Raw genomic sequence first — 14,239 nt, 5'->3', positions numbered from 1 at the left:
GTATTTGTCAGAGAGAACGGAAAAATCAGTAAATTAAAAAACAAGGGCTTATTTGTTTTCCTATAAAACATACCAGATGAAAAATTTAATTTTGCAAACAGACATACAATACGGAGGACAGCTCAGTTTTTCAAAATCAACGGCGGCTGGCACTGTTTATTTGCTCTATTCATTTTGGACCTGCTCTATTTTGTCTGGTTTCTAGTTATTTCTCATGTAGAGGAAGTTATTTTAGTTTAAACAAAGAACAGTGATCAACTATTTTGAATTTATAGTAAAAGGTGAAATCGATTTTCTCTGTCTTTTTTATTTGTAAATGGTTTAACAAAATAAAACACTAAATAATCACCACAATACATCAAAACTTAATTTTAGGAGATTTTTTTTCTATGACCAGTAATCTGTATAATGTATTTCTGTTAAAAAAAAATCGTGTATGCACTATGTGCGCATATACAGGGTGGTGCACCTCATTGGACTCGATTATACGAAAACGGAAAGATATTGAAACAATTTTTTATGGGTCTATGTAGAGAGGCAATGTTCATAATTTAAAATTATTTTCAAATGTACAGGGTGTATCAGAACTAAGATCCATACCAAAGTTATTTTTTTTTTCTAATGGAACACCCGGTATTTTATTTCATTTTTGGATTCTTAGGCATAAAATAAGGTATTTATTATAAGGGTTTAATATGTTTAAATCTTAGACAAAGAAAGAGAGGGGACAGCTAACACGCATCCCATACAGCACGTCCAAATAAAATTACGTTTCTACAAGGGAGACACATGAGAAACCAAATATGTTAAAGTGAACCTAAGTGTTCATCTAGTTCTAACATATACATATGAGATACACGCAGGTTTATATTGATAGAATAGTGTGATACAGTGTTTACTAGTTGTATACCGTATGCACTCAAGATTCTAAAGAGTTTTTTGTAACGTAACAAATAATTATTAAAATGATGAAATCTGACGTCGGTATATGAGACATACAATGTATATGTCATATGTATGTGTGATACTTCGTATCATAGTTGTGCCTATAGTACACACCTTGTAAAAATGTGACGTATACACATAATATAAATTTCTATATAGACACTTTGTAATAGTGTACTGTTGTGTCTACATTCTAGCATGAAATGAAGGTGTGCGCACGCGCGGACAGCCTTAGCGTAGATACACCGACTAAGTGTATCTTATGTGTTCTCTCTTCCTTTCTCCTTTCTAGGAGTGGTATGTGTTAGCAGCCATTATTGTTTTATCATTTGGAAGCTCTATATAAATGTTTTGTTTGTGTGTAGTTTAAAACAGATTTTAAGGTAAGCACAAGTTTTAATTACCTTCTTACACCTTTCTAAGAGTATTATTAATATTATAGCAGCGACTCTTCCCTTACTCGTTACCCAATTTACCAAATTTTGACTCCATTGAATGAAAACTCCAAATATTCTCGTATAATGATAAAGAGGTTAGCTCTGCAATATATTTTTTTTTAATTTGGAAATAATAAAAATTTAAATGGATCAGAGAAAGAAAGATTTAAACACTTCTTGCACTGATATTCGGTAAGTTATTGATGGATCAATATACAGGTATGTTTAATATTCAATAATCAGTTTCATATAAAATTTAAGGGTGAGATTGTCAATCTGATATTGTTAATCTCGATGAATGAGTATGCTGATGGTTGCTAATGGTTGCTAACAAACCATCTGGTTGGAGGGAAAAGAAGAGAAAAAAAAAAATGTCTAAACGAATCACCAAATCGTGGCGATATACCAGTGTTTACCATTTTAGTATGTTGTTATACTGGGTACTTAGATTTTTAATACATTTTGATACAGATTCTGTTCTTTTACAGTGTTTTCTTACTTCTGGTTTCTGCAGTGTAAATAATTATTATTATTGTGTTATTTGCGCTATTGCGTTCCATGATATAAAGAAATATAAGAATTTTATTTTTAACCACTTAATCCATTTTATGAAAAAAAAATGGTACATTTAATACAAAACAAAAATGGAACATTTTTAAGGCTACTTCTCTTGAACTTACGATCGAAATACTTTTGGAAATTACAAAGTTTTGCCTTCCTAATTTTCGTTCTAAAAAGATATAATTGGTATTATTGAATAAATATTTCTTAAAAAGAACGAAAAGTTATTAAAGTTTTATTTCCTAAATTCGTTCATAAGAAGTAGTTTTATCTAGCACAAAATGTATATACGAAGTATAATACATACGTATACACGCAGTAGTCACAACTGCAATGTGTAAACAGAGTTTAAACGTAATACACAAGCACTATGTATCCTACGGCACACTGTGTGTCCCTTACTTTGTGTATACGTAAATTCTATACTGTGGCTACATTGTGAGGCGGACCTTTTAACCTTTGTGCATACGTGTTGAACTACAATGTGTAAACGTATCATATTTACATTGGGGGAATTTTGTCACCCTGTGTCTACATCTAATAATGTAAACACATCGTAAATGTGATTTGATGTGCTGTATGGGATATTCCTCAGTGAAAAATTTTTGAGACCAAAATTTGATAGGCGGCCATACTTTGGTGACAAGGTTTCGAGTTGACACCAAGCGAATTTTTATGTTTTTTGTGAATACTGTTTTGTTTTAAATTTATAAACTGTGTTGTTTAGTATGGTGAGATGTTCGGCGTATGGCTGCAAAGGCTGAAGCGAGAAAAAAATGACTGGAATTACATTTTACAGGTAAAAGTTGATACACAACTTGTGCTATGTAGTCATAAAATGTACATTTTTTTCATTATAGCGGTAAAAATATGTAAAATGCTTTTAATATGTCTTGTACCACATCCAAAGCAAACTATTTTTATTAATTCCAAGTAGTATTTTCAATATCCTATATTATAATAAATGTTACAAACTATAAATAATGCTACTCAGACAGGATTTCTCCAGTGGCGTAGGGTATTATAATCAGAGAAATACAATTTCTGCAATAAACATTTTTTTATATATTTTACATGTAAAAAAAAATGTATAAAGTATTGTTATCAAATATGTAAAATGATAATTGTAAACTATAAAAGAAACATGAAAAATTTTGGTTATAAAAAATCTATATGTATAGTTGTTACATAAAACTTAAATTTACCTGCCAAAAGATTTGCTGGGGGTGGACAAACTTGTGGTGGGCTACTTGTTACAATATTTTTTAAATATCCTTTCAAAAGATTTGCTAGTTTAGGTGTATAATAATAATTTCAGTGAGTAATTAATAAAAATTTAAAAATAAATAAATAAAATAACAGAAAGCTTCAAGAATAATTGTTTATTTTTTTTGCGGAAAATTAGGATATTCTTATGATTGAAGGTAACAAATATTAAAAATTACATTATTCATTGAATCCGTAGGCAAGTGTAAAGGGGATTGGCTAGATTCATTATTATATGATGATATTTAACATTTATTATTAAATGATCGAAAAAAAATCGGCGTCTAGTTGGCTTGTAAATGACTGTCGATGACATTCCTCTCAGTCTTTTTTCGATGTCATTTTATATAGTTGTTATGTCATTTTATATGTAGAATTATATGGGGAATGTCATCGATCGTCATTTCCAAACAAACAGGATGCCGTTGTTTTCGATCATACGGTATATATTATGTATATACACCTTTAAAACATATATATTTACATTATTTTTTATTTAATTATACATTATACACACGTTAATAAATAAATAATCGTCTTGATGATCAGTTCACTGTGACTGTTAAATAAATTTTGCATTATCGGCTTAGATATTCTAATATTATAAAGGTGAGACTATAAAATACAAAATTGTATATGCGTTACTCAAAAATAAACGATATATTAGTTAACGTTTTAATAAATATTTTTTATCGTCTAGGTACAAGCTAATTTCTGATGCTACGCCATTGGACAATTTCGAGTGGTGACAAGTGGCCTCACTTTCAGCTGCCGAGTTACCTGTCCCCTCTCTTTCCTTGTCTAAGGTTTAAATGCTTTGGTTATTGAAATATTTAAAGATATTTAAATATGCATGTTATAATAAAAAAGTTTGTCAACACCCTGTCCATCTGTTTTCACTAGACTATGTATTTTTTTAAATAAGTCGAAACAGATTTAAATGCTCTTTCAAACTATATTAGGGTTTCCTATACCTATAAAATCTGAGCCAGATAGGTATAGGAAACCCTAACATAGTTTGATAGAGCATTTAAATCTGCTTCGACTTATTTAAAAAAATACATAGTGTTGCATTTGAAATAACAAAGCTTTTAAACATATTATTAAACCCTTATAATAAATGCCTTATTTTATGTCCAAGAATCCAAAAATGAAATAAAATACCGGGTGTTCCATAAGAAAAAGTATAACTTTGGTATGGATCTTAGTTCTGAAACACCTTGTATATTTCAAAATAATTTTAAATTGTGCATATTGCCTCCCCACATATTACGATAAATATATACCCATAAAATATTTTGTTTCTACATCTTTCCGTTTTTGTATAATCAATCGAGGCGAATGAAGCGCGCCACCCTGTATATGTCGCAGAGGCAAGTTGCAGAAGGAGGCAGGTTTCTTCTTAGAAGATTCGAAAGCGAATCATTTATTTCAGCCCCCTAGCTGGGGGCCTCTAACATAGGGCCCGAGTTACGACGCTGCGTCGTAACCTCCGATCGTTACCACTTTTCCTGACGCTAGCTCGTGTGTTACGGCCTTGAATTTTTACTCCCAACGCGCGTAAAGAAGTTTCACTTGGTTTCACATCGAACAATAAACGATTTTTCTGATAAACCTTAGCCAAATTCAAACGACTTATAACACTGGCAACTACTGTCCTGCAGTGATACAACAATTTGTTAAAATCACTTAATATTTCTGAAATAGTCACAGATAAGTAGTATCCGAAAATAGTATCGGAAACTCGAATAATACACAGGATGTTATATTTAAAATAAGAAAGTTGGTATTGGTCACTGTTACGTGACACACCCTGTATACAAAGTTTTTACTGAAAAAAATGCGCAATTAAAAATTACAGTCGACGTATCTGAGGTTTTTTTTGTAAAAATTCCCATTTATTTATTATAATTTTTTTTCCATTTAACTGATACACACACTGTATTGTATTTAATATCAGTCATTTTTATAAAAAGATACACACAACTATTTTTAACAATAGTCCTATTTAAAATTTATAGGATCCCTTTAAAAATATTAAGTAGTATAAAATTTAAAAAAAAATGTTCATTAACGTCTGATTCGGGCTTTAAATTACGGAGAAAAATTAGTCTGGAGTCGCCCTTAGCTTTTGCGTTTACTATATAGACACAGCGCGCACGGGTAACATTTTGAAAAGTTGGCCGTGGACGCTTTGTTGTCAAAATAACAGAAAAAAAGACGTTCGAAAGTAAAAAATATACTGAACTCTGTCGTGTTTGTGTTATTTTGTGTAATTAAATGGTTTAAATAGTGCCATTTTATACTGTGTGTTGTTTTAAAAAGTGTTTTACGCGTTTGTTAATGGAACTTTTGTATCAAGCTGTAACAATTTCTTCTGGAACATGATGTAAGTAACGATATTTTGATTATTTTCTATAACTATATGGCCACGTTTACATCGAGTGTTTCAAGCACGCTTGAATGGTTAAGCTTGCCTCAAATATTGATAGAAATATACACAGGGTGGTCCTATTTTCGTGTGTTTTATGGGGTTTCTCATTTATAAATAGAGATATAAAGATGTGGCTTTGTATTGTAATATAATTGTACTTATTTTTTTGAAACTAAAAATGCTATACACGAATTTGTTCTAGCCCCCTTGGTTTCTGAAATACAGGGCGAATTTGAAAATTGTCCTTTTTTTCGATATCCCTCATATCTCGGTTATCGTATAAAACTTATCGAAAAGGTAAAAACTGTGTCCCATAGAGTTTTTCACGTAGAATTCAGTGGCGTAACTAGATTTTCGATGGGAGTATTTTCGTTTAATTATCTGCTGATGATGCTAACATGGTTAGCGAAACGCATCCAGTCCAAAATAAAGTGTTCTGGTGTATTGTGACGGATTAGTGTTTTATTTTACTGTTGTAACACCAAAGATTTCAACCCTCAACTGTACTAATCAGCAGGAATGGTACCAGGGCTCGAGAAAAAATTATTTTTTGTAGACCGGTGTTATTTTCACAATTTTAACCAATGTTATTTTCCAAATCACTTAGCGAACATCCTCTATAATCTTCATCCAAAATTTGTACTACAAACAATTACTTTATTTAATGAGATAAACATTTGTAATACTTTAGCAATATGGTTATCTGTCTTTGCATAGTTAATAAAGATAAAAACTTACGCTACGACAAACACCTTTTCTTCTAACACGATTACTATCAGGTCAGTTAGTAGGTAAGTTCAAAATTCATCGACACACTTAATTCCAAAAAAGGCATTCAGATACACGATGTGATAAAGCGACGACATAAATGCATTCATACGACAATAGCAATTCCAAAAAAGAGTCATAAAACTGTACATAAAGCTTAGACTACTGTCGATTACCTATTCTGTACAAGGATGGGTAAATACATTTTTTTTCATGAACTAATGTAGTAAGTTAATTTATACTAAAGTAGTAAATTAATTTTATGTGTAGTAAATTAATATAATAAAAGATACTGATTGTAGCAAAATTAATATAATTTAATGTTCTGAACTGATCTGTCAAATTCAATTCACTTTAAAAATCCATAACAGTTAAGTTCCATAAAAGTTAAAGTCCAAGGGAATCAAGTCTAGGGCTTGACCTCGCCAAAATTATCATCGACTGTCATTCCGCAGCCATCTCCGACGCTTTTTTTTATCGATTATATGGTGCTTCAAAAAAAACTTTATTTTTTTATATTTTGCGACTCTTATTTTGCGACTCTTTTATATTTTGTGACTCTTGTTAATATTTAATTCACACTATCGGCCACCAACCCTGGCCATATAACATTCTAATTTCTAAACTCCACCCACGACTAGCGGTCTTCTCGAGGCTCGTTTCAGAACGTAACGTAAATAATTTTCGAACCGGTCCTCATTAATAAAAATTTCAGGAAGCCAAGAACACCAAAAACGAATATTGGGACCGTATACCATGCATAATATGTGTGTGTGACTAGCGGTCGCTCCACACTATACGGCCGTATAGGGAAAACAAAACACTGTCTAGTACGTGCCTGGCCTCATTTGTTTACGGGTTTAGCGGAGTTGGCATAGGGGAAGCCGTTGCACTTTAGGACAAACATTAAAAAAGAGTAAAACGGCTCCAGGCACACAAATCTGTTTCCAAAAAAATACTTTTTTTCTAATTTTAAACTACACCAATCATTTTTACTCAATATAAAAACAAATGATAACCTTCTTAAGACCAACTAGCAATAAGAGCCATTATAAAATCAAGAATGATACGGGCCCAGTATAAATAACGTCTACGGTTTGGCCTCGCCAAAATTATCATCGATTCGACATTCTCTGTCCGTCTTGACGCCTTTTTTTCGATCGTATTGCATGACGAGTAATTATGTATAAAAAAATATTTTAACATGCACAGTAGAGTGAGCCAAAAAAACTAACCTATGGTATTTATGGGTTAAAATTAACCTAATAACCGAGAAAAAAATATCCCCGGAAGGAAGGATTTTTAGCACAATTTTAATAAGTGTCGGTGAACATTCAAACTTTTCTATTTATACAGGGTGTCCCAGAAATAAGTGCAAATATTTTAAGGGCTGGCAGATCTCGATAAAAGAAACATATTTTCTCTTTGTCGTTTTTCAAATAAGTCCAAGATAACGGAGTTATTTTACTTTGAAAATTTCCAAAAAAAGATGATTTTTTGCTAAAATTTTGAGAACCACTGGATCTTTTCTGGATTTTCTTTCTTGTAAATTTAATCAAATACCTATGTTGCCATATTATCAAGAAATTATGTTTTTTTAACTAAAAACTAAAAAAAAATTCAAAAAATTTCGAATTTTCAATTTTTTTTTTCGCGAAAAAAACCTCATAGGCCTGTTTTTGGGGCTGAACTATACTACCAGTTAAAATACTTGGACTTATTTCTGGGACACCCTGTATAACACGTAAAAAGATCTTTTTCCATTAAAAATACCATAACTTACATCGCGGATTCTTGTAGACTATAAAATTTCCTAAAAAACCTAGAGTATTTTTTTCCAATTCAAAAATTCGTATATTTGAAAGCTTTGAAAAGTAAAAAAAAATCAAAATATGTAGTTTTAGTGTTCATTGATTAAAAATTTTCATATTTAACAAAAAAAACTAGATTCAAATAAAATAGAACAATATTGTTAAAAAAAATGTTTATAATGTAGATTTGTCAAAAAAAAATAGTTTCAAAAAAAGATTCATTAATTAATTCCTTATTGCATTTGAAATAATTTATACAATCTTATTAATTCTGCATATATTTTGATTTTTTTCACTTTTCAAATATAGGAATTATTGAATTGAAAAAAAAATATTCTCAGATACATGATGAAATATACAGGGTGTTTCAAAACAAATGCGAAAAACTTCAGGGGGCGATTCCTTGCTCAAAATAAAGGGTAGTTTGCTTTATAAACGTTGGGTCAAAAGTCAACCATTAGGGAGATATCGCGGTACAAAGATGGCGGAAAAATAATGTTTTTATTTTTTATCTTGAAAACGAAAAGAGATAGACTAATGAAATTTTACGGAAGCATTACTGTTATGAAAACACACTTTCTGGTAATTTTTTCACTTTTTTAAAATGAGTGGAAGGGGTTGAAATAAACTACCCCTATCATTCTTGTTAATGAAATTTAAAGAAAAATCTTATCAAACACATGCAAAAAAAATTAATTTTGATAGTTTAGTTTATTTAGAAACTTTTTTATCTCTTGTGTTTTTTGAGAAAACTCACCGATTTGAAATTAAAAAATAAAATGTAAAGCATTACATGTCAGGACAAAAAACATGTTTAGATAAAGAATCTAGTGGGCAGCTGTAATTTTTTTAGGAAAAAATCTAGTCGGCCGCTGTCACTTTTTAGGATGTTTCTAATATTGTTTTATTTGACATTATCCTACTGCAATACGTTATTATCTAGATTATTATTATTATCATTATTATCACTAGATTCTTAATCTAAAAATATTTTTAGTCCTGACATGTAATGCTTTACATTTTATTTTTTAATTTCAATTCGGTGAGTTTTATAAAAAAAATACAAGAGATAGAAAAGTTTCTAAAGAAACTAAACTATCCAAATTAAATTTTTTGCATGTGTTTAATAAGATTTTTCTTTAAATTTCGTTAACAAGAATGATAGGGGTAGTTTATTTCAATCCCTTCCACTCATTTTAAAAAAGTGAAAAAATTACCAGAAAGTGTGTTTTCATAACAGTAATGCTTCCATAAAATTTCATTAGTCTATATCTTTTCGTTTTCAAGATAAAAAATAAGAACATTATTTTTCCGCCATCTTTCTACCGCGATATCTCCCTAATCGTTGACTTTTGACCCAACGTTTATGAAGCAAACTACCCTTTATTTTGAACAAGGAATCACCCCCTGAAGTTTTTCGCATTTGTTTTGAAACACCCTGTATAATGAAATTGACTAGCTAGACAGACAATTATATGTATTCTAATTACTAGCTTATAATGCATGTCTCCACCACACGAAAAATATACCACGCTAAACAAAATGTTATTCCTAGAACTAAGTGGGTGTCAAAAAAAATGTTCAAAAACCCTTTTCAGATACATATTCCCTAATAAGTTAATGTCCCTAATAAATAATTTATATTCCACTTGAATTGAATGGGTTTCCTAACCCATATAGCGCCCATAAATTATAGTTAAGTTTTATTATGTATGTTGAGGTTGGGTCTCTAGTATTGCGGTTACTGGTTCTCGTTAGCCGGCGTACATTGTACGATGTAAAATTTGTCATCTTAAGTAATTTTAATTTAAATTCTTTCTCTAAGAGATTATGCTACAAGTGTCATTACATTTTATTATTATTAATATTATAGTAATAAAACTAAGATAAAAATTATGTTATTATGACTGTACTTATTTTGTTTGTTATACAGGGTGTTTAAAAAATAACAAAGTAATGTGTTTAATACAGTAAATAAATATACCTTTGCGATGTTTTCTACGTAAAAAAAAGTCTCTTGGTAAAAATTGCTACGAGTACTGGTGCTCGAGATATTCAGAATCGAAATTATCAATACCTATCATCATTGACCATGTTTACTAAATAGTTATTACACTGTAATAACAAATTTGAAATGTTTTTGTGGCAAAAGTTCGACAGAAACTGTTTTATCGCCATTTTTTCGAAGAAAATTTAATGATTAATTTAAAAAAACAAAGAGTTCCCAAATTTACTATTTCAGTCAAATAACTATCTACTCAACATGTTTATTTTTCGTCAATAATGACATGTATTGACTATTACCATTCTAAATATCTCGAGAACGGTTGCTCGTAGCCATTTTTACCAAGAGATATTTTTTAAAATGTAAGTAAAAAATCACGGAGATATTTTTTCACCCAGTAGTTTTATACAGGTACGGACGAAAATGTTATTACTCTTAAAAACAGTTCAAACCTTTGAATAAGAAGACTAAGGAAGGAGCATAATGCTATCCATGTATTCATGCATGGTGGGCGGAAAAAGCTCTCTAGGGTGGGGATCCTTGACAGTTCTGTTTGACGATTCATTTGACACATTTGAATTTGATTTGAAATTTTGTGGATTTGTCAGTCTTCACGGAGCTTATTTTATGTTATTTATTATTTATTCTACTACTGATAGTTGTATAAAGGTAGTAAATCTAGATGGAAATTGTGGCAGAACTTAAATTAACAGTGACATTATCGCGATTTATCGAAAAGACTCTAAAATAGTTGGTTGTGTAGCGTGCGGTAGATCTCGGCAAAAATTGAGTGAAATAATGGAACAACTTTTCGCTAGTAAGTGACTATATAATATACATACGTGTAGTAAACCGATCATTTATGAAATTCACTTAAATTAACTAAATTGTATATTTTCTTGCATTTTAGCTTTTATTTACTACTTGTCAAAGATTAGATGTCAAAGAATTTAGATACGTTAATTTGACTTATCTGCTTCAGTAGCGTATCGGATGTTTGTGTTAATAAATAGTTATTATAACTTATCTATTTTTATTAGAATTATATATTTTTATAACAATTTTAATAACTACCAACATTTATTCACAACGTAAAATAAAACAACAAATTATTGAGTCTACCCCACGTCTACCCTACATCATAGTTTTACATAATAAGATTTTTGATATGCTCCTAAGATTTTTGATATGCTCCTTCCTTAGTCTTCTTATTCAAAGGTTCAAACACATGTAGGTGGCACCCTCTACAAATAGGAGTTATATTGACATCAAAATCAAATTTCTCATGTCAAAAAACTCCCAGATACCAATTTTCATCCAATTATTGACGTTACTTCAGAAATTATTTGGAAGCAATCGAAATAAAAATGAAACTTCTACACCCTGTATAAACACCCTCCGAAACTAAGAATTAGTACATTACGAAATTTTTTACTTATTTACATCTGTAGAATATGCTGCCGAAGTTTCCGGAATACAGTTCGGACCACCCTATATATTGTTATATTTGTTTATATTATTAGCAATTATACAGGTGGTCCATTGTTTTAAAAACCTTCATTTCTCTTAGTTGAAATTTTTTACTTTAATTACTTTTTTGCCTTCAGTGAGGACAATGGTATATGTATAGTGCACATAAAAATGTTTTCTTTGCTATACAGAGTGATTGAAATACACTTTTAAGTTGTAGTTTGAAAGCAAATGCTATAAATTATTAAAAATGGTTTAACTATTTTTTCTTCGGCAGTGGAAGAAAATCTACAAAATAAAAAAGTTAGTTTTTGTAAATAGCACTGCGTTGAACCATTATTTAGTACTTAAAACGGGCAATTTTTGCAAATCCAAGATTTGCCAGCTTTCATGGGACACAGGACACAGAGTAGATTTTACTAACGCAAAATTATGATGAAAGAACCGATAGCCTGTAAACAAAAAATAAGAGAGGCATTGTTAATCCAATCAATCTAATAATAATAAATAACTGTACCTATTACTCCTGCATCAGTAGAGGTTTAGTAATGTACGGGTATTGCTTCTTTGATTTAAACATACCATCATTAGAAAAAAATAAAAAATAAATATATATAGAGATTTTAAACTTTTTGGTTTTACCTCATTAAGTAATTATTGTTATCAAGTAGTTTATAATTTGAAGTTTGACTTGATAACATGTTTTTTTTAACAAAATTAAAATATTCTTGAATAGGTTCTTGTGTTAAGATCTTTTGATTCACTATATGACTATTCACCAATTACAATCGCTGGCGAAACTCTATTGGCCATACGAGTTTATTTTATTTGCAAGGCCTTATAACATATGGTTATATATCTGTTTATTTTACCAAAAGTTATACAACGAATTAGCACTTTGAAAAAATAGGCCGTGGCACAATTGTTTGTTATTTATTCAATTAGTGGCGTTTAAAAAGCGATAATTAGCCAAGGCTTCCGCTCCGGCACTCCGAGTTCAACTAACTGCGTTGCGTTAAAGTGAAAATTCGACTTTGTTTGGTTTTCTGTTGCAACTTCTCTTAACACAATATCTAAGTATTATTTGTTAACAAAAACAGGCAAATTTTGTAAAGAATATTTTTTTTTTTAAAATAAAAAAAAATTTTTTTTTTAATAGTAAAAAAATACACAAAAAAATAGTCTCCTAAACATATCACTTACACGACTGGGAAGTAGTAACTTACAGGGTCGCAAAAATATTTATTATTGCTCTTTTAAATGGAAAGCCCTGTATACAGGATGTCCCAGAAATAAGTGCAAGTATTTTAAGGGGTAGATCTCGATAAAAGAAACAAATTTTCTCTTTATCGTTTTTCAAATATGTCCAAAATAACGGAGTTATTTTACTTTGAAAATTTCAAAAAAAAGTGATTTTTTTCTAAAATTTGGTTTGGTTTGGTTTGGTTTGGTTGTGAAGGGGTAGATCTCGATAAAAGAAACAAATTTTCTCTTTATCGTTTCTCAAATAAGTCCAAAATAACGGAGTTATTTTACTTTGAAAATTTCCAAAAAAAAATGATTTTTTTCTAAAATTTGGAGAACCACTGTATCTTTCCTGGATTTTCTTTCTTGTAAATATGATCTAATACCTATGTTGCCATATTATCAAGAAATTATGTTTCAACAACAAGAATTTATGTTTTTTTTATCATTTTTTTCACAAACTAAAAACTAAACAAATTTTTCAAAAAATTTCGAATTTTTAATTTTTTTTACGAAAAAAACCTCATAGGCGTGTTTCTGGGGTTGAACTATACTACCAGTTAAAATACTTGCACTTATTTCTGAGACACCTTGTATTATTTTTTCATTTAGAGGCAAAATTAAAAAACAAGTATTTTTTGTATTTAAAATTTTACGATTTTTTTTCCACACAGTGGTATTATTGGAACGGTTTAAAAAAAATAGAGGTCGATACTGAATCTGGTAAAAATAGTTTATATACAGGGTGGCCCAGTGTTACGAAAAAGCTCAACATCGTATTTCCCATTTAAAATTTTCACTCCAATTTTTTTAAGGCAAGCAGCAATTATATTATAGTATTGGTGCAATTTTATAATGTGATAATACAGGATGAGTTTTAAATAAGTGCATATATTTTCAGGACTGGTATTTTTACCGTTTTTTTCAAATAAGTCGAAAATAACCGAGTTATTTTTTTTTGGAAATTTAAGAAGACAATATTTTTTGGCTAAATTTTGAGAACCACTGGATTTTTTCTAGATTTTTGTTTCTCTAAATTTAACCTACTGTGTTGCACTATTATCAAGATATTATGTTGTTTAGTCGAAATTTTAAAAATAACTAAAAAAAATCGAATAAAAATGTTGAATTTTTTTTCGCGGGAAAACCTCATAGGCATGTTCATAACATAGAATATAAATACACCATCCCTAAAAATATTTACACTGATTTAAGACTCATTTTATTGGCACAATACCACGAATACTTGAAAATAACAAATGCAGTCCATACAATTCGGTATTGGCCTAATTCAAAA

General features: G+C 30.0%; 1 protein-coding gene across 3 annotated transcripts in view; it reads right to left on the bottom strand.

Moving 5' to 3' along the window:
- LOC115888857 (protein sickie) overlaps positions 1–14,239 on the bottom strand; it is a 388,604-nt gene that overhangs the window by 267,200 nt on the left and 107,165 nt on the right. The window lies entirely within an intron of this gene.

This window comes from Sitophilus oryzae, unplaced genomic scaffold, assembly GCF_002938485.1.
Source record: "Sitophilus oryzae breed Bouriz unplaced genomic scaffold, Soryzae_2.0 scaffold_808_pilon_pilon, whole genome shotgun sequence".
In the NCBI taxonomy this organism is placed as follows: Eukaryota; Metazoa; Arthropoda; class Insecta; order Coleoptera; family Curculionidae; genus Sitophilus; species Sitophilus oryzae.
The sequence above is the reverse complement of the archived record's forward strand: the minus strand, read 5'-3'. Positions and strand labels throughout refer to the sequence as shown.